At 39.6% G+C, this 25,917-nt stretch overlaps 1 protein-coding gene and 1 long non-coding RNA gene across 3 annotated transcripts in view; one reads left to right on the forward strand and one right to left on the reverse strand.

The window, feature by feature from the left end:
- Nucleotides 1-25,917, reverse strand: part of LOC128256335 (nipped-B protein) — a 215,936-nt gene that overhangs the window by 12,450 nt on the left and 177,569 nt on the right. The window lies entirely within an intron of this gene.
- LOC128256341 (uncharacterized) lies at nt 7,843-9,132 on the forward strand. Of its 2 annotated transcripts, XR_008267744.1 has the most exons (3): nt 7,843-8,308; nt 8,365-8,830; nt 8,889-9,132. It is a non-coding gene; the product is annotated as an uncharacterized LOC128256341 (long non-coding RNA). The 2 variants fall into 2 exon arrangements; XR_008267743.1 differs by lacking the exon at nt 8,889-9,132 and having other exon boundaries at nt 8,365-8,869.

The following is a 25,917-nucleotide window of genomic DNA, read 5'->3' on the forward strand; positions in this document are numbered from 1 at the left end:
TGCTCGGCTAGTAAACTGTACGCCATTGTCCGTTATCACCACCTTTGGGGCTCAGGGCCTAGCTATGATTCTTTTTCGGAATGCCTTTTGAAGTGTTTCTGGTGTTGCCGTTCGCAGTGGCACTAATGCTGTCCACTTTGAAAATCTATCTATCAGCACTAGCAGCATCTGGTTACCATACTTCGATCATGGCAATGGTCCGACAAAGCCCATTGTTCTTCGGGTATCTCTGTCAGCATTTTCCCAGCTGCCTGCATCTGGTTAGGTTTGTATTTAAAGAATGTCTGGCATTTTCGTACGTGTGCTCGGGCGTCCCTATGCATTCCTGGCCAGTAATAGCGAGCCGCCAGCGTTGCGATCGTTTTCCGACATCCCACGAATGGTTTATCGAAATCTGGGCTTGCCAGCACAGGATCGGCCCCTAGCCTTGCTTTTACCTCCTCGAATGCCTGCTCGTGATCTGTAGTCCATGTCCATTTCGTGCCGTTCCGCAGTAGATCATTTAATGGTTTCACTAGTCGGGCACGAACCGCCTGAACCAACACGCTTCGCCCAATTATTGGCGCAGTTCCCGGATAGTTGTGGGTGGTTCCAACTCGGCTATGGCTGCTACCGTTTCGGGATCAGTGTTCTCTTGATTTCTAACGCGGTGTCCCAGGTAAAGCAGTTTGCTTCTGAAGAATTGACATCTTCGGGATTTATCCTGAGGTTTGCCTGCTTTAGGCGGAAGAAAACTTCTCTCAGGTTCCTTCTGTGTTCATCCAGTATACGTCCTATCACGATGATACCAATACGAGTACTCAAACGCGTGTGGTGACATCTCCGGTCCAATAACCTGATCCAGTGCTCTGAAAAGTCGCCGTAGCGGAGTGCAAGCCAAATGGCATTACTTTCCTGGTACTGTGAACGTCGTGAATTGCCTTTCTAGGGGAATCTGCCAGTAGCCATCTATCAAATCTAGACTGCATTTGTATCTCGCCTCCCTCAACTGGTCTAAGATGTAGTTTATCCTTGGCATCGGATAAGCGTTTTTGTTTGCTTTGGCATTGATCTGTCTAAAGTCAACACAAAGCCTCCACTGACCTGTCTTCTTTTTCACCATGACAATCGGGGAGCTGTACGGACTTCTCGAGTGTTCTATGCATCCCTTCTCTAGAAACTCATTGAATTTCGCATTGATTTCCCCTTGAACCTTTGGAGTTTTCGGGTAGTAGCTCTGTTTGATTGGCTTGTCGTCTTTCATGGTGATTCGGCTATGTTGGCTGATCCACTCATTGTTCGAGCTCATGCTCTAGAATTTTTCAACATCGCATTCCTCAGATTTGATTTGTACCACTGCCACAGACAATTTTTCCTCGAACCATCCGTTGTGCCTTCTCCTTCCTGGGATCATCACTGTACATCCAGCACACTTTATTTTGGCGCCGACTCCTGTGAGGAAATTTCATTCTAGCACCAGCGAGTCTACCACTCCTGGTAGGATCAGCAGGTGCATGGGCAATCGCTTGTTGCCGAACTCGATCTCTTCATCGAGCTGTGTGTTTATCCCGCTGCACCTGCCATCTGCCAACCTAACTTGCCTTCTCGTCCTTGTAATCATTCCATAAGCAGTCAGTATATCCGCCAGCTCCTCGCTTTTAAAGCTCGCTGTTGCTCGGGTGTCGATTGTGGCTTTGTGTAAGATTCCGCCAATCGTTACCGCTGCGGATAACTGCTGCTCTTCTTCGTTAGTTTGGAGAGACAACACCTTGCGACCCCTGCTCGCCTCTCTGCGGCTGGGATCGCTGGCCATTTCCCGACCTCTGGCAGCACTCGACACTTCTAACACCAACCTTGCCGCAAATCCAGCAGAAAAGTAGCCACTGGTTTCGGCATCCTCGTTCTTAATGTCCGTGATCGCCACACCGTCTGCAGGCTTCGTGTGGGTTCACGACGTGCGTCCTCCATAACGTGTTCTGGTGATTATAGTTGTTCGCCGGCTTCATCGCACCTTCTACACGTAACTTGTTGTGGTGCTGCCCGATCTTTCTCGAATTCTTCGTACTCATCGGCCAGGACCAGTAGTGTCTCTAGTTCTTCTACCTTATATGTTCTCAGGGAGATCCTCAGATCAGGTGTGCAGTTCTCCTTGATTATTTTTAGTGTTTTTTTTTTTAAGTCCTGTTTCCGTTGTTTGGCCTGGTCTGCAAGCTTTGAGAACAATCCCCTCGGCAGGAAAAAAGTTTAAAAACTTTTAAAACCCATGTCCTCCAGTGTTTATTGTTTGAAATTGACCACTTTAGGGCCTTGCCTTTCAGCAATTCTGGCATATCTCGGGGAATGATGTTCAGGTTGAAACTGTATGTGTTTGCTGACTATTCTACTTGTTCAAGAAACTCCAGCGGTTTCTCCGTGCCGTCAAACTTGAAAGACAAATCCCTGACTTGCTTTGCGACTTTGGCATAGTCTGGTGCGCTGGGCTTTTGCTGTTCGGCGTCTAGGACTTGCAATTTGCTGCTTGAGCCTGGTTTGTCGTAGATCTCCTCCCGCTCAGCCAAAATTTTGCGCCATTCCTCGGTCGTTTTGTGTTTTTGTGACATATTCTGAAAGGGATTTCCGCATGTCCTCCGACCTGCTCTTTACGATGATGCCAATTTTGGCTACCACTTTTGCGAAATCCTCTTTTTTGAGGAGATAGATCCATCCATTACCCATTTCTGTTTGATGCTGAATTTCACTGACAGGACAATCACGATTTGGGCGCCAGTTGCAACTAACCGATTTTGTTGGTTATCTGCTCGCTACGAATATCTTGGGGTTAGCTTTTGATCAGTGAAAACGCACCGATTTGACCCTCGGCCTCGGTTTGGTATTGACAGTGTAGAAGTATACTCCGCCGTGGGTTCCTTCTTACGTTGAACGGCTTGCTTGGTTATGAATGCTCCGGAATGATATATCCGTCGCCTGCTATGCTCGTGGTGCCTTCTGCAGCCTTCGGCTCGGCTGGCTAACAGGGCTTAGGGATGCGTCACCGTTCCCAGACTAGGGTGAACAGGCACTGTGCTCTCAAGGGCTCTCCATGCCGTTCTGGGACTCTAGCGGTGAACTGCTGTGCTCTCAACGCATACGCCTTTCGAGACACTAGCTACATGACTGCTCCGGAATGATATATCCGTTGCCTGCTATGCTCGTGGTGCCTTCTGCAGCCTTCGGCTCGGCTGGCTAACAGGGCTTAGGAATGCGTCACCGTTCCCAGACTAGGGTGAACAGGCACTGTGCTCTTAAGGGCTCTCCCTGCCGTTCTGGGACTCTAGCGGTGGACTCCTGTGCTCTCAACGCATACGCCTTTCGAGACACTAGCTAAACAAACGCGCGTCCTTCTGGGCTAGTCGCACCAGGACCTGTACAATTCTTGCAGGACGATCAGGCATACGCCGGAGTTCGCCAGTGCAGACCTTGTAGGCAAGCAGCTAGTTCTAGACAACTTCGCTTCCGAGCCCACGGTTTCTTGTCGAAGGACTCTATTCGTTTAACTCTGTCGGGTGGGATGCCAAGCTCAAATAGCGACAGAAGTTGTGACAATGCGCCTGGACTTGGCCGTGTGATGCCATAATGACCTCAGCTCCCTGTGTTTTAATTCGAAGACTTCCTGAACGTCTCGATGTAGCGATCATGCTCCTTGATGACTCCGTACGGCTCTGCTCCTTGCTGGCGTTGATTTGATGTGTTGTTAACTCGCGTTGGTACTCGTATTAACTTTCACTGATGATACCTGCTCGATGATTGACTGATGACAGACTGATCCTGCTTCCACCGTCCGGCCTGCATATATAGGCCACTGTTTACCGTTAAGTTTCGGTGTCTCCTTGCCTCCAGGTCCAAAGTCCACGGTTTTGCCGTTCAACCTTTCGCCCTCTGCGCACGGCACCAATGTCAGGGTCCGAAGTTCGGTGCTGTCCCGTTATTTCCTTTTGCAAACGGACCTTCGCTACTCCCTTATATTGCTTATCTTTTCGGACATAATAGTTTAATTATTCGAAATTACGCTTTTAAATTATGCTTTTAGCCCTAGAAACGACCGAATAATTAACATAAATAAATGTACATGTTCTAAAGAATTTATTTAATTTTTGCAATGGCAGCGAGGGTATATAACCTTCGGCTTGCCTAAGTTTGCTTTTTTTTTAGTGTTTATAATACCCTTGCATATACTTCTATTTTATTTACAAAAGCTTCAACAAAAATTATCCTAATCAAATTGGCCTTGCATAGATTATAATAAACGAATGGGTTGTATTTTTAAACGCTGAACAACTCGAAAGCAAACTTTAAGTGAAAATTGTGTTACAAATCAAAAGATGCGTAATCTCAAAAGCAATAAGAACTCGAGAATAAAAATAAATAGTTACTGAGCTAAAATGTGAACACAGAAATGAATTTAATTTAGGCTTTAATTTCTTAATTATTTAAAATACTTTAAGAAATATTGTCACGGAAAAAAATACCATTCTAACGATATTCAGCACACAAACGAAGCTCTAGTCGTTTAGAAGTTGTGCGCGCGGGAAATCCAGTTTTTTTTAGCCGTTTTCCCGCCAAACTAGAGGGTTTTTCAAAAGTGGTTAAGGAGGTATTCTGGTGTAGATATTGGAAAAAATCGATTTTTATTTTTTAGCATATTATGAAAGTTTAGACTTGCAAATATTTGATTCTTAAAAGATTTTTCAAAATTCGAGCCATTAAAATTGTTATTTATTGTTATTGTTATTTGTTCCATACACTACAAAACTCTTTTTAGATCATTGACTATACCAATGAATGGTCCCCACACTACGAGCACTATCAAGAGTTGATAGAATCCGTTCAGAAACAGTTTCTCCTGTCTAGCGATAAGAGGTTTAAACTGAAAGGCAGGACGCCGTTTGCCCTTTTACAGAGACAGGATGACCCTTTTGAATCTGCCTTCCTTGAAGAACCTTCTGGCTTGTTATGGTTACTGGCGCTGACGACTCTGTTTATCTGCTAACATTGCTCACATTAACTTAACTTTAACTATAAGTTTCGTTAAAAAAAAATAGAACTGAATTGGTTTTAAAATCTAATTGTCTTGTGGATCAAGACTCGGTTTCCGAAAGCTTTCGATCTTCTGAGTGAGTTATTTTTAATTAAGTTAATTTTCTATTTCGATTGAGTTAGCTTGAATTTAAATTGATGGCTATACTTAATGATTGTGAGACCAATCCTCACTTACGGAGCATTTGCATGGGGTAAACGAGCTAAGCTGGTATATTTTTTTTAATTTTTTTTTTTAGTATTCCGATTGTTATCATGGGAACTATATGATATAGTCGTCCAATTTTGATCAAATTTAAACCGTAATTCCAAAATTATAAGCCATAACTAAAAATATCGAATAAGTTCTCAACAAAAATAAAAAACTGCAAAATTTAATCACCCTAGCGCTGCACCATGCACTTGGGATGTATCCAAGGGCTAGGCAGCTCACCATTAGTCTTCTTAGGCGAGTTAGGAGTAGTAATAATAATATTTTTTTAACATTTCGATTGTTTTAATAGAAGGTATATGAATAGAAGGTCCGAATTTAACCAAATTTAAAACGTAATTCCATAATAACAAACCATTACTAAATATATCGAAGAACTAACGAAAATAAATTAAGCAAGAAAAGAAGCAAATTTAGGCAAGCCGAAGTTAATATAATATAATCATTTGCAGCTTTTGCAAAATTAAAAATCTTTAAAAAATCTAAATATCGAATTATATAAGTATGATGATTTTCACCACAATTATTCGATCGTTTTTTAACTCGTTTTCCAATTTTAATTAAATTTAAAACGTTCTTTAGAATTATTAAATTAGAGAAGTTAACATTTTTTTTTTAATTTTTTGTTTAGTATTCCGATTGTTATCATATATATAGTTCCCACTATATGATATAGTCGTCCAATTTTGATCAAATTTAAACCGTAATTCCAAAATTATAAGCCATAACTAAAAATATCGAATAAGTTCTCAAGAAAAATAAAAAACTGCAAAATTTAATCTGTTGTGTTATTAATTGTGATGTGAGATAAGTGTGACCAGCGATCGTTTGCTTTGGGGGCTATTGAATGTCAAAAAACACAAAACACAACACTTTGATTATGGTGGGGGACTATCAACAAAAGAGTTTCTAACCGCATTGCACAGGAATAGATAAAGCCGAGCCTCGACCAATACGGCCAGCGCCGCACCTTGAAACCTTGTAACAGTCTTAGCATTAAATACTTTATATTCAACACTCAACATGATTGAAACCTTAAATCCTGGGTTTCTGCACAGCTTGTTACGGCTGGCGAATTCTTCAAGCTTTTTTCGTTGCGGCCTTGCCTAAGCTCACAAACAAATGATATGCGATGTCTAGTCAAGCCTTTTTTGCTTTGAGATAATGGTCTTCTATTGCATGTACTTTGCATTTATTTATTAAAGCAATGTGCTGCTTAGCTTAACTTAAAATTTATAAAGTGACATATCCACATCTACACATACACCCACACACAATATGCATATGCCTACACACCTACACACCTTTTCCACCCATTTGATCTTACTCTTGAGTCACCCTACCAACAGGAAACAAAACTTGAAAACCAGTTATTGTAAACATTTTCTAAACTCAGAAGGCTCTGTGAAATTTCCATTGTTAATGTTAAATCCCAGACTAAACATTTATTGTCGCGCCGCTGATAACTTCCAACGGCAATTTTCAACACTTTTACCATATTCAAATTGCGTCTCCTTTGAACCTGTAAAAAAGAAAAGACAAAGATCTCTCTTTCACTCAATTAAAATTGAAATAGAAAATTCACTCAATTAAAAATAACTCACTCAGAAGATCGAAAGCTTTCGGAAACCAAGTCTTGATCCACAAGACAATTCGATTTTAAAACCAATTCAGTTCTATTTTTTTTTTAACGAAACTTATAGTTAAAGTTAAGTTAATGTGAGCAATGTTAGCAGATAAACAGAGTCGTCAGCGCCAGTAACCATAACAGGCCAGAGGGTCCTTCAAGGAAGGCAGATTCAAAAGGGTCATCCTGTTTCTGTAAAAGGGCAAACGGCGTCCTGCCTTTCAGTTTAAACCTCTTATCGCTAGACAGGAGAAACTGTTTCTGAATGGATTCTATCAACTCATGATAGTGCTCGTAGTGTGGGGACCATTCATTGGTATAGTCAATGATCTAAAAAGAGTTTTGTAGTGTATGGATCGTCGAATTCGTTAGACCAGTGTTAAATGAAAGCTAGTAGTCTTTTAGCTTTCTTTGAAACGGATCTGACGTGAGGATTTAAGCAAATATTACGGTCGAACAGAACAACAAAGTCTTTAACAGTAGCTATGTGTTACAGTGAAGTATGATCAATAGAGTATGTGCAAAGATATGGGTTGGATCAATTATACGACATGGATTTACATTTATCTGGTTTAAGCAGTAGCTTGTAGACTTGGCACCGGAATTGACGGTTATTTTTAGTCGAGCTGCAGCTACGTTAAGGAACTTGACGTCATCAGCATACTTATTAGCTTTATTTGAGAAAGATCCTTAATAACAAGAGAGGCAGCAAACTCTGGATTACCGATTACCTTTGCAGCTATTGCTAAAATTAAATTTTCTTTAATTTTCTTTCTTTTATGCGTATATGCTAAAAAAAACATGAGAGCTATTATTAAGCCGAAGCTAAAAGTTAAAAATGGAGAAGCTAAAATTAGTTTTTGAATTTTTTTTTTGTAATATTCCGATTGTTTCAATTGATATAGCCGTCAGATTTTAATCAAATTTAAACTATAATTCTAAAATAATAAGCCATGACAATATATCGAAGAACAACAAAAAAAAAATTTAAAAAAACGAAAAAGGAAAGTTTTAATTTTTTTTCGCCGATGTTTCTTATGTGAGCTCGTTAAGACATATATACCACCTGCAACAGTAAACCCACTTATGGGAAAGTTTTAAAACTGAGGGACTAGTCTGCGTAGAAACGGACAGACGGAATGACACACGGACATGGCTAGTCCGATTTTCCAAGTGATGCTGCTTTAAATAGGAACGACACCACTTCAGTAAGTGTTAAGGAATTCCGAGAAGGAGAAGCTTGTGAAGTAGCTCATGGTTGACCGAGTCACCTGCTATTTTAAAGTCTGTGAAAATTACATCAGTTTGCTTTGAGGATTGAAAGCCTTGATTAATGAAGGTAGTAGCAGATTAGTCGTAGTTGATCGAAATTTTGTAGAGCTATGTTGATATGGATATGACTTTAATAAAGAAAATATGTAAGTACCCATATTGTTGAATGCCCAATAATTTTCTGTTAAGCAGACATTGGCAGCTCCGTAGAAGGGTTATCTCACTGGCTGCACAACAATCTACTCCAATCATAACTGCAAATAAACCTTCCGACAGCTGTCGTGCTTCTGGACATATTGGAGAGAAGGCTATGGCTCGAGTGGCATGCAAAATATCATCTAAAAGTAGCAAACAAACTACTACCTATATAGAGCAGCTCTCTGCAAACAGCAAACGATATTCACCGTGGAATACTCAATCAGGCCTATGTATATGTCCACCCACCGAGAGTGAATCAGCTTTACAAACACAGACAGGAGATTTGGCTCGCAGCAACGAAGAGGGGCAAATCCACTAATCAACAGTTCAGAAGCTACTCCGCCTATCGTATTTCAGTCAGGCTCATTCTAATAGGCCACAGTCTACCGGCATGAGATAAGAACAGCAGATGTTGACAGTGGAATATTGACGTTAAACGGCAAACGGATGACGGAGGCTAATGGGAGTTGGTTAGAAGAGAGAAAATTCAATAAAATAAGTGACGTATGGATATTTTTTTTCTAAAAGTTTTAGAATAGCACTATGTTTGGCAATGTCACGGTAGCTGCTAATGTCGGTCTTTCTGCCTTTTTTGTGAAGTGGATTAATAAAGGATTTTTTTCAAATGGCATAAAAGGTGGATTGGAAAAAGTCTGCAAAAAAATTCCTTGGCAGACGTGTTATTAAGCAGAAGGGATGGTGGAAACATGTTGGATTTGCGCTTCGAGTTTACAAAGGAGTAAAAAAGCTTGGGATTCTGCGATTCTGTGAAATGTCAAAAATATTCATGAGTTCGTGTTCTTTGCAGTAATTATAATAATCTATATAATCAAATTTGCATTGCATCCTCTATCCCTGTCTCAAAAGCCACAGTACTTTTTTTTTGTAAATGTCTCTACACTTTTACACTTTTAGGTCTTTTGATGTGTTTGCATTCTTTTTTTAAATTTAAAATTTAAAAAAAAATCTCTCGGCTGTTATGGGTATGAGGATCCTTAGCCAAATAGTTGCCCTATAGCAAAAATATCATAGGTCTAGGCAGTAAAATTCAGTTCGGCCGTTATTTAGAATCAAAGAACCCGTAAAATTGTCCTTTTTGAGTCTTTAAGATCATTTTTCTCGAAAACTGAGGGTGATGCAGAAATTCTTAGAATTTGGTCGTGCTCAGCACACAGAGATATATAGTCGCACCAATATATTTTGTCATTAACTTCGAATGGTTGCACAGTGTAATTTGTCCGAAAAAATGTAATACCTGACCGTAAAACAATTGTTATTTAACTGTGCATTTAAAAAAAAATTTAGATTTAACTGCGACCTAGCACCGTTGGATTTCAGCGTTGTGGACTAGTCAACGGTTGGCGTCTCGATCTTGCGATCTTTGCGATCTTGATTCTGGCACTTGGCCCTTGATTTACTTGCTACTGGTCTCGATCACGCACTTGCTCTTATTTTCGCACTTTTACTTCGAGGTGAGCTGCACTTTCGCCGACCTTTAATAACCTGTGGTGGTTCCGTTGTTATCCTCCTTCTTCAGCCAAGGACTAAGGTCCGCTTCCATACCGTTAGTACACGGAGCGTATTTTCCGTTTGACTTTGTTGCCCTTGTAGCCATTGCCGTGAGTCGAATGTCCTGCTCGGCACCGTTAGCTCACGGTGTCTCTGCTTCATCCGGGTCCAAGGTGCTTACAGTTTGACCTGAGTGCCCTTCAATCCTTCGGCATTCTTGCCTCCTCCGTTGTTGATATGCAGCTCTCCTGCATCAGGATTTGTGGGTCCTTATGCCCCCTGCTCTGGAAACCGCATCCTGATGCTGCTGCTGGTACTGCTGTTGCAAGGCTGTTTTGGCTGCGCTGGTTAGGATGATTGTGCCGATGGTAACCGCGGGGTGTGCACTGTGGTGTGGTATCCCCCCTTCCCCACCAAAGGTTTCGCCTGCTTCTGCAAACGCTGAGTAATCACTGCAAGCCTGCGCGTCATTCCGGTGCTCCTCCTGCAGTATCCTCATGTCAGACTGTGCAGCGGGCTCTTGTCCATATTAACTCCTTGATTCCTTGATCAGGGCAATAACTTATGGGCGTTAGATGTAACGACCTTATTTACTATATCTTGCTCACTACGTAAACGTGCGGCTAGCTCAGAGAGGTTGTTTAGGAGATATTATTTTCACAATTCCTCCGTGAGAATTAGTTTAAAATAACTACTAATTCCAATACCAAGCCAACTACTATTCAAATATCAAGCCACTTATCTCCTGTAAACCGAGGTTTTGAAAATGGTAAAAAAACTAGTTAATCAACTTTTTTCTGTTTTCATGCCTGTTGTCAGTTTTTTACTCGAGTTCTGCTTAGCAAATTTCGGTCATCGATAGCTTATTTCACAAGCAATAGATCATTCTTCAACTTTTCTATACATGTTATAAGAATAGATTTCCTATTATTTTCTCTAGGTTCGCTCTTACAGCTCTTACCTTTAATGCGCTCACTGCTCGTGCCAAATCAGAAAGAAAGCTTAGTTCAACACGCGCCCACCTTTCCAGGAAATTAGGGACGTGCAATCGTTAACTTCATTGTATATCGATCCCACTACCGATCACGTACCAGTTGCACTTGTCCTAGTGTTATAAATGTCCCGCTGAACTAGTTTTTGGAATCTGTTGTAACTTTCAGTCTACTGAGTTTTTCCAATAAACCAGGGATAGGGTTGACGACATTTATGTGTAATTGAGTTTTCGGAGACCTCGTGTTCGAAATGGGATCGTGGAGGTGTTAGGTATAAGGAAAATAATATTAATGGACAGTTGTATGATGAGCGTCTTCTGAAGTGGACGGAGTAGTTCGTATTATGACCGCATCACACAATCACGTGTACAAATATAAGTTCTAAATATATGTTATTCTCATTAAAAACTGAATCAACTTGACCAAGGGACATGTCAATAAGGCCAAACATAAAATCGTTCTGCTCGTCAGGAATTAAGGCAGTGAGTTCGACAATTGAGTGACCACTATAGGCATAACTTATTGGCCGCAAATATTTCGCAGTCCGATACAGAAGAGTTGAGCCAGGTTACAGTAAAGGCTATCACATTGGCATCAAAGGAGACACTATTGACGTGCAGTCTACGGAGCTTTTCCAATAAACAAAGATGAAGGAGAAATATTAAGGACCGTGGGAAAAAGTAGATTAGGAAGCCAAATTTTAAACGAAGATATATTCAGTTTAAAACGGAATTTAGTGTCAGAAAAGTCATTAACGGGAATATTTATTTAACAGCTCAAATGGGTACTAACATTGTTTTCGAAAGGACTTCGATTTGCGCGGAAGACATAAATAAACTTGATATTAGTTGTTCTAATATCACACAAGTGGTGGCCCACGGCGGGTATTTAACGGCACATTGGGTGGAACTGTGGCTTGCAGAGCTATTTCTCTGGAGGCAGAATTAGTATTTATTATACCAGCAGAGGAGCGGGGGGTCGCGGCCTGAGACGTTGATGCATGGTCAAAATTGGCAGAGTGTGAACCGGGAGTTTCATTGGAATCGGAAAATCCAGAATTAGGAGCACCGAATTGGACAGGATCAGAAGTTAACTTTTCATCTTGTGAGCCGTTAACTGCGGCCAGAGTGTTAGAGTGCCAGTGTCAACCGGACTGAGTAACATTAGTGCGCCGCAAGAGTATTAGGCAAGGTAGAGGAACACTTCTTTCTTTTTCTTAAAATGGGATTCCGTCATTTGGAACCGACTTAGCAAGTCTTTAAATCCGGCTGATAATTATTGGATCTCCAGCTGAGTTTGCCTCATAAACGCCTTCATATCAATTTTGATATGCTCGGGCACCCAACTTTCGTTCTCACGCGATCCGCAATTTGAGCACGAGCCCAGCGCAAGTGCATGACAAAAAACAAAACAACGCAATTGCTGCTAAAACTGTGGTACGTTTGCATTGAATATGAGTCCTTCGGTGGAGCTTGTGAGCAGCAGATCTTAGTTTAATCGCAAAAGGGAAATGGTCATGGCTTAGTTATAGAGGAACTGAAGTTTGTAGAGCACATAAATGTATCAACCTGAATTATATTGACAAACACAAAGAACAGAAATAAAAAAGATAAATAGTTTTTAAAATTGAGCGAATATTACAAAGTATTTTCTAGCGAAGTGAACGAAATAGGAAATTAACAGATCGAAAATAAGGAAACCAATTTTAAATTTTTATATTGACCCACTGATGAGTGAAAACGAAAACAACTACCAATTCTGAGCGTAGTCAAAAACGGTTGTTCCGTTATTCCAAATTAGACAGCATTAAAAGAAGCATTTTTGTTGGCATTAAACAAATGTTAAATTTTGATATTTAAATAAAACAACAACAAACAAGTCGTAGCGCTTGGTGCATCTGCAGATGGTCCAACGCCTAGGTGCAAACTAAGAATTGGTGGCGCCATCTAGATCTTGCTGGGTAGGATCGGTGGCCTGGCAGGTTAGATGAATCGGGGTAACAGGGCAAATTGTCAGACTTTTTCTGAGTGAGAGAATTTCTCCAATTAGGTGGCGAGATAGGTTGCCGCCTTTATTGCAGCGTCATTAGCCGCCATTCCTAGTTTGCATCCAAAGTGATTAGTTGGCTCAAAAAGTGGTGTTCAATATAAAGTTCAAAGCAAAAGTGCTCAATCAGGAGAGGCAACCATCAACAGCAGCAGCAAGTATCACGGTAAAGGAGCCAAAAAGGAATAACCCAGCATTAGTGGGATTGCGGCCTAGTCCAGGGGTGAGTAAGAAGCGAATGAGGTCTGTTAGATCTTCTTGATTTTATTGCATAGGTGTAGGTCAAAAGTTGCCGCCCCAAGTCCCAAGAAGCAACACTCTAAATCAGCGAAGGCCCGCGCACCAGAATTTTTTTGCAAAACTGTGAAGCCACCACAGCGCAAAACCAAAATCGCCGTTCCAAAAGGAGAAGACCAGGGACGGGCGGCCAGCAGAAGCACAAAAGGAACCGGTAATCAAAGCAGTGTGCGGCGCGAGATCGAACGTTACGCCAAAGTCGACGGTGGCGTTGAAGGTTTCGGAGTTGCACCAAGGGAAGGGGCATAATATCTTCCTATAGTTTAATCCTCATCCCCGACCAGAAATTAAGCAGCAAAAGCTGCAGCAGTGTGGAAAAATCAATGGAATTAAATTAGTCTTAGTGTTTTTTTCTATTAATCTTTAGTGTGCGAATGGAGTGAGTGATCTAGTGAGTGAGTGAAAAAAGGATTTGGGAGTTTTTTTTTTGGTAGTTTTAAATAAGAATTAGGCTTAAAGTAACAAAAAAGTCAAAGAAGAAAATAAAGGTTAAAAAAAAGAAAAAAAAGGAAGGGAAAGAGAAACCCCTGCAAAAGTAGAGCATTCCTTTAGCGGTATCGGGAAATGTTCAGATAAATACAGTTTTAAGTTCCTCTTAAATAGCAGCCTACCGTAGCCAAATGCGCTTTCATTGGTGAATGCTTATGATGGCAGAGTTTTATGAGTATATATGAGTTTTCTACTTCCGGTTTTAGAATGCTTGTCTTTGACGCGAACATAAGTATTAGGATCATAAAAGGCATCTATGGAATTTGCAGCAAGACCACCACCCCCTTATTGCCGACCAGCCGGACTTTAACCCGCGTGCGCTCAGTTCCATACATCACCAACTCGCTTGAAATCTACATTATTCGTGATTCGTTACAAAGTCAATTAATTATCGTGCTTAAGTCTAATGATAAAACGTAATTTATTTTCTCCATATTTTTTGTATATGTTCCAGGTCCTTTAAAGGAAAAACAAATATAATAAAATGTGGAATCCAACGTTAAGGTGTGTTAAAATACTTTTTAAAACCAATTGTGTTGAAACTGTTTTATTGTCCTATTGTTCACTGTTTTGTATGTTTCTGGTTTAGCCGAAAAATAAAAAAAGGTTTAGTTTAGAATCCATGCAAACCAACGGAAGGTTTTTTGCACAAATGTATCATTCCTTCTTGCCCGTTTTTGCCTCTCCTCATTAAAAAACAAAAAAACATTTTAATTCTGTAACTTAACGATGGTGGTCGTCTAGACTTGCACACAGAGCCCCGTGATTTCAATTTTTATACAATAAGCAAAGACAGCTGAGCATAAAAAAAATTGTTTTTTTTTTATTTTACATATGCATTTTATTTATTGAATCTTCTCTGAATTGAGACTAACAATAAGTAGATAAAATCTGTAGGGGCTCTAATAACTATTGCTGAGCTGGAAGGTCATTTCGTTGCAATCGGGTCCGGTTGGAAACCCTGGCTAGGCCCCTGGTAGGACGCCTTTTGTTTTGAAATTTCATCTTTTACGGGTAGAATGCAAAGATCTCTGTGGATGTTGTCGTTCCGAACATACCAAGGTGCCCCAGTGATAGTTCTCAGGATTTTTGATTGTGCTCGCTGGATAATGTCGATGTTACTGCTGCTCGCGTTTCCCCAAAATTGGGAGCTGTAAGTCCAGACTGGCTTTAGCGTTGAATTGTAGAGCAGAGCCTTGAAGTCCAGGCAGAGGGGGGAGCGAGCGTTTATGTGCCAATGGAGGTTATTGGATTTTAGTTTTAGATGAATTTTATTAGCTTCGATATGTCTCCGCCATGTAAGTCTTCTGTCAAGGTGGACGCCAAGGTACGTTACATCGTCAGCTTGTGGAAGTGGCGTGTTATTCAGAGTTAGCGGGGGACACGTTTGTATGTCAAGAGTAAACGTTATGTGTTTACACTTTTGCGCATTTATTTTTATACGCCAGTCTGATAACCACCTCTCCACTACCACGAGATGATCAGCTAGTTGTGCTGTTGCCTGAATTGGGCATTTGGACCGACTTAAGATCGCGGTATCGTCTGCGAATGTAGAAGTGGCCGCTCCTTCGTGGGAATATCTGCGGTGTAAAGGAGAAATAGAGTTGGACCAAGGGCGCTACCTTGGGGAACTCCAGCTTCTTTCGTGTAATCGTCGGATATTGTAGTGTTGCATCTCACGGCGAAGGCTCTGTTGTAAAGGTACGATTCAAGTATCCTGTTAGTGTTTTCCGGTAGTAACGTTCTGATTTTATGCATAAGGCCATCGAGCCAGACTCGGTCGAAAGCCTGCGCAACGTCAAGGAATACCGCACTGCAGTATTCCCGAGACTCGAATGCAGTTCGTATTTCTGTTGTTAATTTGTTAACTTGCTCTATTGTTCCATGGCTTTCTCGAAAGCCAAATTGATGCGCCGGAATAATGTTGTGCTCTTTCAGATATGGGATTATGCGTGTCAAAAGGCATTTTTCGAGCAGTTTTGACAGACACGAGAGTGAACTTATCGGTCTATATGAGGCTGGTATTGTGTGATCTTTTCCTGGCTTTGGGATCATTATGATTACCGACTTTTACCATTTTTTTGGGAAGTAGCCAAGTCGTGTAATCCCGTTAAATAGTTTACAATTTACCTCAACTGCACAGTTTGGGAGTTCAATTAGCATCTTAGGAGTTATTAGATCACCGCCTGGAGTCTTTTATGTTTTTAATTGCTCGCTGATGACTTTTGCAACTTCGTTTGTTTGGAACAGAACTGGCGCCGTCTCAGCTCCACCTCGAATTGACGGCGACGGTAGTGTGAATGAATTATTTGCAGGGTTTGGCTGAAAAACATTTCGAAGGTGTAAAGCAAATGTACAGGCTCTGTCTTTGTCGCTTCTGGCCCAGCTGCCTGAAGAGTCTCTTACGGGAATTACTGTTTCGGCCGGCGCACTTAGATTTGGGTGGGCCCTCCACAGGGGATGCTTGGTGCTGGTGGGTGAAAGTTTCTCAATTTACTGGCGTTGTGCTTTTTCTTCTTCGTGCCTTAGAGCCCTGGTAAGTCTGCGGACAGCTTCCTTAAGACTATGTTTTGAGGATGGCGATCTGCTGGTTTGCCAAGCACGCCTCAAACGTCTTTTCTCCAAAACAAGCTGTTCGATTTCAAGGTTAGTTTTGTGTTGGTGTGTGTGCCCATCCCTCCCTTGCGTTGTAGAGACTTTGGCTGATGCGATGATAGCAGTCGATGTCCTCCTTGAAGTTGAGCTGTGGAGTTAGTTCGATGTGGGAACTTACGTACTTTTTGAACTTCAGCCAGTTGGTTCGATGCGACGTCAGCCTGCAAGGGTGCTCGATTAATTCCGGGCTTTGAAGAAGAGTTATTAGCACTGGTGAGTGGTCCGATGATAGATCCAAAAGCGATTTTGCAGATATTAGATTGCGAGAAATATTTTTTGTCACAGCAAAATCAATTAAATCAGGTAGTTTTCTAGGATCTGTTGGCCAGTAGGTAGGACCGCCTGGTGAAACGTAGTCGAGTTTGTTGCATGTTTTGATGAGTGCATTATATAGTTGCCTTCCTTTGGGGGACACAAGGCGGGATCCCCAGTGTGTGTGCTTGGCGTTGTAATCACCTGCTGCTATGAATCGCTTTCCAAGTGAATTGTAGAAGTCCATGAATTGGTCTTCGGAGACTGTAAAGCGTATTTGAAGGTTATTTGCTGGTGAGATGCGTTTCTGCCAGCAACATAACGTCGATGTGATTTTCGTTCAGAAATTGAGTTATTTCATTAGAGTTTGCATTATGGTTTTCATGAAGGACATAAATTCCATCATATTTTGTTGCAAAGTTATCATCATAGTTTCCATGTTTTTTTGTGGCTGTCCCATGGCCTGCTGTATGTTATCAGTTTTCGACTCTATGTGAGCTGTACCTGATCTTAGAGCACTGGCGTAGGAAATGCTGTTGGTGGTAATTGAAGGGCCAAATGATGACCTGGCTGCTTTTGCGAAGAAAACTTCGGGTGTCGTTTGTGATTTCATGTAAATGTTCTGGCGTACCGTTGTCGCTCTTTGCATCCGACTTTTCATCTCCTTGTAGACTGGACAGCCTCTGTAGTTTGCTGTGTGGTTTCCTTGGCAGTTTACACACTTTTTAGTGAGAGAGTCTCCCTTGTTGGCAGGGCAGGGTTCGGAGCCGTGGCAGTTTCCACAAGCTACACAAACTGACCTGAGGGTGCAGTAAGCCCTGGTGTGTCCGTATTCCTGGCAGTTTGTGCATTGCTCTGGCCCGTTCCGTTTGAGCGGCTCTTCTACTGTGATCCTACGGTTCAGAAGGTACTGCAACGCTCTGCTGTCTGGCTCCAGCTCGACCATGAAAAGTGGTTGCGGCTTCTTGTTTTTGTTTATAATATTTATAACATGTATTGCGCAAAATCCGTTTTCTTTTAAAGCCTCTATAATTTCGGAGGGGGTCACATCGGGTTCTATTCCCTTGAGCACAGCTTGTAAGCCCTTGCAACTTTTCAGCTGGTACGTGTAGTAATTCTTTTTGACATCGTTTAAGTACTTCGACACTGCTCGGAAATCTTCTTCTGTTTTGGTGTGAAGTTTGGTTTTGCTTATATTCCCTTTCATAAGCGGAATAACATGAAAGTTATCTTTTCCGACAAGCTCAACTATTTTGTTGACTAGAACGTTGGAGATCTTCTCCCAAACATAGGTGGTGGCTTAAGTTTCTTTGGGGCTAGTTCTTCAGACTCTGTTTCAGGCTCCGCAAGAATGGAAAATCCATTTTCATTTAATGGACCGAGATTTTCAGGGCCTTTGTTGATATGGTTTATTTTGGGTATATTGCCGTCCGATTTTTTTGGGGGTGTTAGCTTGCGCTTGGAAATATTAATGTAGCGATCCATGCCTGTCTGCATGGCCGAACCCGCTTGCGGAATTGTCATTTCACCTACTGTAGCTTTGTTTTTGCCGTTTGACCCGATTTTTGCACTTAGTTGTGTTGTTGCTTTACCCGCGACAGAGACCGTTGTGGTTGACGTAGTAGTTACTGTTGTTGTTGCACTAGGTGGCAGAAGCTCGGTTGGAGTTTTGCATTGCTCACTCCATGGTGATTGTGCGGTGAAAAGCAGGGCGGGAGAGCAAGAACTAGCATTTTTTCTTGCACGCGAGAGAGAGCCACCTGTGTCGATCACAAGCGGACCGCAAGCAAAGAGGACAGTCAGTGCGGACAAGCAGAGTTTTGGGTTTAAGATATTTGAATTGTTTTGGACCCGTACCCTCGTTGAATGGCAGTCGTTGAAGTCACTTATTCCTATTACTGCGTGGTTTACCTACACACCCGCATCCGCTTTTGCCTAGACGAACTGTCGACCCAGACGACACTGGAGTGCTCTTAGTTTCAATGACGTCATTTACACTGCGCAGTCTAAACACCAACTCTACATAAAGTGTTGTACTAGTTGGTGTTGTATGGGAATATGCGTCGGAAGCCCGGAACAAAATAACATATATAAAAAAGATTGGTTATTAAACATTAGAAAAACAAATCGATGTCATGCTTTGACGGAAATCTTTAATAGACCGAAATGCTCTCGACTCAAAACAGCACAAATATGTTAGAACTGAAGTTTTCAAAACAGGGATAGAGGGCGAAGTACAAGGTGTATAGATATTACAAAGACTTAAAAAACTAAAAACAATCACATACAAAAAGTACAAAAGGACGAGAAAGCCATCTGATTTTTCGAAATAAGTAGTTGATCGATCGGATTTTAGTGTTCTTAAAAATTTATGCTATTCTATGTAGTTGAAACGGTGTAAAGCCGGATGCTTTAATGCAGAAGCCGTTTTATAACTTTGTAAGTGTCAAGCGAAAACTCAATGCAATTGCTGATTTATTTGCCAAATTCTCCTTCTACCTATAGTGCGTATTCTTGTCTAAACTCAAATCGTACAATTTCCCCGGTAACAACATGCTTCCTGGGTGCGTGCTTAAGATTTGTGAATCAACTATTTGTAAACCGATTCTTAAACAGTTTTAATTTTGTCTACCTCAACATCAGTTTTTCCAACTATCTGAAGAGACTTTCCACTCCATAAAAAAAGGAAAGTCGGTTATTCAAAATTATATGTCCATATACCTAAAGCTGTTGAGCGCATTATTACTTCATCGCGAAAATCACCTATAAACATAGTTTTCTTAAGCGAAGGTCAAATATTTGAATTGACTTCTATTGTCGTTCAAGGATTTAATAATAAAATACAGACTGATGTTACATATACAGATAAGTAAGATTAGTAATTCCATTGATTCTGTTAATAATTCTCTTCTTTTTTAAATTAGATCAGCTCGGGTTTTCGAGTAATCTTTTTACTTAAATTTAATATATCTGAATGGAGGGTTATTTTTAAAAACGCAGTTTTTAATATGATTAACGTAACATCTGGAGTGCCTCAGGGTAGTTATTTGGGCCCATTGCTATTTACTTTGTTCATCAATAATCTTCCTTCTGTCATAACACATAATCGAGTTCTAATGTATGCTGATGATGTTAAACTTTGTTTGTCGTATAACAATTTGCACTCGATTTTCGGCTTACAGTCTTATATTGATTGTTTTCAGATATGGTGTCAATCTAAACTCTTCAATCTGAATTGCCTTAAGTGTAACGTAATGACTTTTTAAAGAGGTACGCCTTCATTTATAAACTATTCTCTTCATAATATGTCACATACAATATATATTGTTCAACGGAGTTCTTCTCTTTTGGAACTAGGATATCTTCTTGACCAAATATTAAAATTTGACTGTCACATAAAGTTTACTGTTAACAAGGCAATGAGTTTATTTGGGTTTATTAAGCGATGGTCGAAAGAATTTAACGATCCTTTTGCAACTAAATTAATATTTACTTCCCTTAAAGGGAAAGCCTGCTTTAGAGACTTCAAAAAATCGTTTTTTTTTGCGTAAATCACTTCCCAAATTATTCAAGAATGTTTCCAAAATTTCAGAAGAAAATTCGGATTATTTCCGGAGATACAGACGAAATAGTGAGCAAGCGTCGAGAAGGTATACGATCGGCCGCTTGCTCCACCCCTTGATCTAGTATGTATATTATAATGAAAAGGGACTAACGGTCCTTCGAGACAGCTTAACTGTCTATAGGACGATGGAGAAGCTAATACGTGCCGCAGTGAGCAGAAATTGGCATCTGCGACTAAGGACAACGTTATAGTTTATCCGTCTCACTGTTACTGCATAGTTTGTGTGTGTGTTTTTGGCAATTTCGGAGTTAGTTATTTGCAATTCGTGTAAGCAAAGAATAACGTCGACCAAAGATGCCAGAACAGCCCGACGAATGGAGCAAGTGGCCGAAAACCAATTTTTTGAAGAGTCCGAAAAACAGTTAAATTTGTAGGTAGATTACGGTTGAAATTTTCACTTTTTGTTGAATTTTTTTGGTTCACCTGCGGTCATTTTGAGTGTTGTAGGAAGATAAGGTCATACAGGAGAACTTTTTCATCATCATTTACAAAAATGACATCAAGCAAGAAATTCGCTGTACTGGTGTAATGGGTTGGCATCACAGAATTTACAATTTATACTCCTAGAGATTTTATATTGTTTCGAAAGTTCAGTTCGTCTAAAATATTTGTCATACAGGAGAACTTTGTCATTACCATCTAAAAAAATGACATCAAGCAAGGTGTTCACCTAAACTGGTTTAATGGGTTGGCACCACAGAATTTACAATTTATACTCCTACAGACTTCATATTGTTCCGAAAGTTCAATTCGTCTAAAATATAACTGTTTAAATCACCTACCTAAATAATCTTTGGAATAGGTCTGCTATTGAATTGATAACAGCCGAGTAAGCGGTCAGGAAGATTGGTTTATAAATACATGCATATACATTCATACATATACATACAACATTAATAAGTTGAAAAATATTTTGTTTATTATTCAAATTTGGTGCTGTGAGGAGTATAATAACTCTTCTTAAATAAAAGTAAGCAGTGCGAGCAATCACGCAATCATTGGCCTACCGGTTGCCAGATACGCGGCGAATTTGCCTGTGGGAACGATTGTGCGGCGAGAGAGTATGGTGCCGTATGCACAGAAAACGTCCAAGACAGACGGCAACAGGAGAGAGCGGATAACCAACGGTTAACTGAGGCCTTTATAATCAGGCCGAGCGCAGGAAGCTGGATTAGTCGTCTATTACCAGTCATCAAGGATCACTTATTATGTAAACCAGTAATCAGTGAAACAACGTAAAAAATCAAGTGGAGCCGTGCGCAGTTAACAAGGAAAAAAATCGGCTGGTGTCTCGAAGAACGTAGGCGTTGAGAGCCCAGCAGTTCACCGCTCGAGACCTAGAGCTGCGCCTGGTTTTGCAAAAGCAAGCAAGGAGCAGAGCCAGGACATCGTATCAGGACCTCGTACAATAGCGTCAAGCGAGGGCATCGAAAAGAAGCTAGCTATCGGTTCCTACAACAGTTCGCGGCGAAAAGGCTGGTATTTTTGTTTGAATCCATTTCTTATAAAAGATATAACTTCAAGATGGTTTGTTGTTGTGGACCGACGCTTGATAAAACCATGCTGAGATGGGGACATTAATGAGTAGCATGGATGTTGTACATGATAAGTTAATATCAACGGTAATTGGAATGTGTGACCTTTTCTATGGAGTGGCAACATAAAGGATTCCTTCCATATTGTTCACGCTTGAACATGGATAATTAAGTTGCTTGTGACACACTTACACTTGTGACCTGAGAAGCAAGTTTCCCTTCCCATTTGTCCCCGAAATAGATAATTGGTTATACATAAGAAAACTGTAACTAGTACATGAGTGGAAAAGGGTATAAAAGACGCAATGAGCGCCAAATAAAGATCAGTTCCTAACGAAATACTGCTGTGTTTTAGTCAGGGATTCGGCGGCTAGCGGTATAAGTTGCTAGTTGAACGGAGCGGTCTGAGCTGTCCCCAAGCGCGATTTACGCTGCTCACACATATTAAAGCTAAATCATTTTGTTCAAGTGATGAGTTAAACATTTTGGCCAGTGGTTTGGGAAGATCTTTTGCGCAGATTTTTATAACGTATCTGGGAATTTGTTCAGAACCTGCTGAATTTGAATGTTTTATTAACATTAGGTTATCAAGTTCTTTCAAGTTCAGGTTCTTTTCAAGTTCAGGTTATATTTCCGTACGCCTATTCATGATGTTTTTTAGGTAGGAAAGCCAGCGTGTAAGCCAAGGGGGTTTCCGAGAAGTCGCAAAGGACGACACAGTGGGAACAAACAGATCAAGAGACGAGTTGAGCAAGCTATAATAGTTATCTATTAAAAAAAAAGGTTCGTTATCCAGATCAAGAAACGACCAATCTAAATCCAAGTGGCGTTGTTCAAAGCTAGCTTTTCTAAATAAACGATTCGATTTTGGCCCAAGAGGCAAAGAGAAACTGGATATTACCAAAAAAATTTCAAGAGTAGGATGATGTAAATCTGCAGAGGTTGTAAGAGGGTCGATTATTGATATAGAGTTTGAAAATTCAGAAGAAAAAACCAAATCGAGGAGCTTGTTGTTTGAGCTGACGACTGAATTGCTTTGACTTAGGGAAATATCAACAATACCGTGAACAAACTAATGTGCACTTGTCGATATGAAAGAACCCAAAATCATACAGAAATGAATTTAACCAAGTTTCAGTAAAATCGAGTACGCTCGCATCAAACGAAACACTATTTGCATACAACTTATTAAGCTTACCTAATAAGCAACTATATTTCGATTTTTATGCGTATAAAACGTTGAAGCTTCGATGATTTTCAGAAACATTGTTAAATCGTTCCTATAGCAGCTAAATGATATCGTTTTTCGGTAATGAAAGCCGTTATTTTGAATTATTACAACATTACTATATCCCAAAGACTTGATATTTTATTTTTTTATATTCCGATTGTTTTTATATGGGCTATACAATATAGTCGTCCGATTTTAATCGAATTAAAACCGTTACTGTGTCTCAGAAAACTAAAAAAAATATTTTAAAAAACACCCGATCTGCGTTGTTTTTTAACTTGATTTGCGTTCACATAAATAAAAGAAAAGTTTTCCCTATTTTATACTAAACTTGCAAACGATATAGAAAGTGTTGGAGTGTACTTAGATGAAATAACATGAGGCTATCTTTTACCTTAGCTAGGTAACACATTTTTTACTACAACAATATGCTCTCTTAGGTATTAAGTCACAGAAATATTTATTTTTTTGTATTATTTTCGCAAATATGATAATAAACAAGAAAGAAAGGAATCATCGGCTAGCCAAAGTTAATATACCCTTGCAGCTATTGCAAAAATGTAATATTATTTAAAAGGTATTGATTTCGAAATATGCGTATAAGTTTAAAAACGTTAAAGCTTTGTTCATTTTCAGCTTAATTATTCGATCGTTCCGATGACAGATAAATGATATCGTTTTCCGATTTGAATAAAACTAAATCATTACTAAGACAAAAAGATTGTTTATAAATTAAAAAAATTGAGAATTTACTTTTTTTTAAATTTATTTTTATAAATAATTTGATTGCTCCCATGGGAGCTTTATGATATATTCGTCCGATTTTGATGAAATTAAAACCGTAATTTGGATGCATTGAAGTAATACTATATATCTAAGAATTTAAAAAAATGAAAACAAACAGCAAAGTAATATTTTTTTGTTCATTTTTTTCCGATTGTTCCTATGGGAGTTATATGCTGTAGTCGTCCGATCCGTCTCGTTCCGACTTATATACTACCTGCAATAGAAAGACAAATTTGGGAAAGATTTATAAAGAAAGCTTGAAACCTACGGACCAACGGACGGGCGGACGGGCTAGTGTTTATTTTTTTCATTAATTTATTTCTTGTTGTTACTATGGGAGCAATATGATATAGTTGTCCACCCGTTTGTCTGTTTTTAAGCAAGCTAGTCTCTCAGTTTTAAAGCTAACTGCATAGGACTGTGGCAAAAGATGTCTTCCTTTTGCAAATATTATATAAGTCGGTACGAGCCGGATCGGACGTCTATATCATATAGCTTAGGAAAAAATTAATAAAAAATTTTATAACTCGTTGTTTTTAATTTTTTTTTAATAATCTTCAAAATTATAATGTTGTAATATTTAAAGGGGGCTTTAAAAGTTTTTTATATATAAAATAACTATCTAATAATTAAGCTGCAAATCATCATAGCTTAAATGTTTTTAAACATATACGCAAGTAAATCATAAATTTAATGTTTTTAAAAATATTTAATTCTTGCAATAGCTGCAAGGGAATATGAACTTCGGCTTGCCGAAGTTTGCTTTCTTTCTTGTTTTTTTTTTTTTTTTTTATAACAAATTAACCGCGATTTTGTTTAGCTAAATTCGCGTTGTTCAATTTTAAGTGCTGAAAAACATAGAAAAAATAGAAAAAAAGAAAAAAAATCTTTTGTAATAACCTCGAAAAATTCATCAGCTTTAATTTTTTGTTTTCTGATAATCCGGTCACGAGTTGTGATGTTCTCCGCGAATATTTTTTCTTATTTTTGGTTTAAAAGTCAGATCATAAATCTTAATTATAAATTTAAAGTTTGCATCTAAAATCTCGAAATATAAAAAACACGTTAAGAATTCATTATACGTACTTTTGAAAACAGTCACGAATCAGTTTGAAGTTGTGAGTAATCCTATTGACTAGTGCGCCTAAACAAGAAACACAACTAGTTACTTCGGCTTGGTTTCGTGAAACAACTAGCAACATTAAGTGCTCTTCCAACGTTGCCAAAAAAGATTCACTGGCATTGTTAACCAGAGGGACTACTTTTTCGAGAATATCCGCAACAGCACATATGAATTTAGCAGCTGTGGCAGAATGACATTTTATATTAAGATAGGGCTCTATTGTATCAAACTCAAACGATCAAAGAGCTGTTACTCAACCCCAGTCGAAATCATCAGAGGCTGTCGCTGTGTCTTCAAATTCTCACGTGACGTGAATTCAACAAGAGATAACATCCGGAATGCATTGGAGATACTAACCAAATAAGTCGTTTTACCGAAATTGTCAAAAGACAGCAGTTTAAGGAAACTTGAACTAAATCGACTTAGGAAATTAGAAGGCTGGTCAACAAGGCGACTATCACCGTCAAATTTATAGCTGTCAACTAGGTGACACTTTAAAACCCCACTTACGTCCTCAACTATTCTCACAACCAGTCAGATCTGAGGCTACCAAAACTTTGCACCGACCTTAGACTGTTTCAGTTTCTTGAACCAACTTTGGTTGCGACTCGGAGTGTATCCAGCATAAGCGAATAAAACACTGCCTTTGGGTCATAAACACAGAACAAGGAACGAAAATGGCGGACGGCAAAGGAACTTCTGCAGAGGTCCAAGAAATATTAGATACACAACAGGAAATAGCAAATGACATTGCGCGGTGTAGCTAAATTCGCGTTGTTCAATTTTAAGTGCTGAAAAACATAGAAAAAATAGAAAAAAAAGAAAAAAAATCTTTTGTAATAACCTCGAAAAATTCATCAGCTTTAATTTTTTGTTTTCTGATAATCCGGTCACGAGTTGTGATGTTCTCCGCGAATATTTTTTCTTATTTTTGGTTTAAAAGTCAGATCATAAATCTTAATTATAAATTTAAAGTTTGCATCTAAAATCTCGAAATATAAAAAACACGTTAAGAAT

This window comes from Drosophila gunungcola, assembly GCF_025200985.1.
Source record: "Drosophila gunungcola strain Sukarami chromosome 2R unlocalized genomic scaffold, Dgunungcola_SK_2 000015F, whole genome shotgun sequence".
Lineage (NCBI taxonomy): Eukaryota > Metazoa > Arthropoda > Insecta > Diptera > Drosophilidae > Drosophila > Drosophila gunungcola.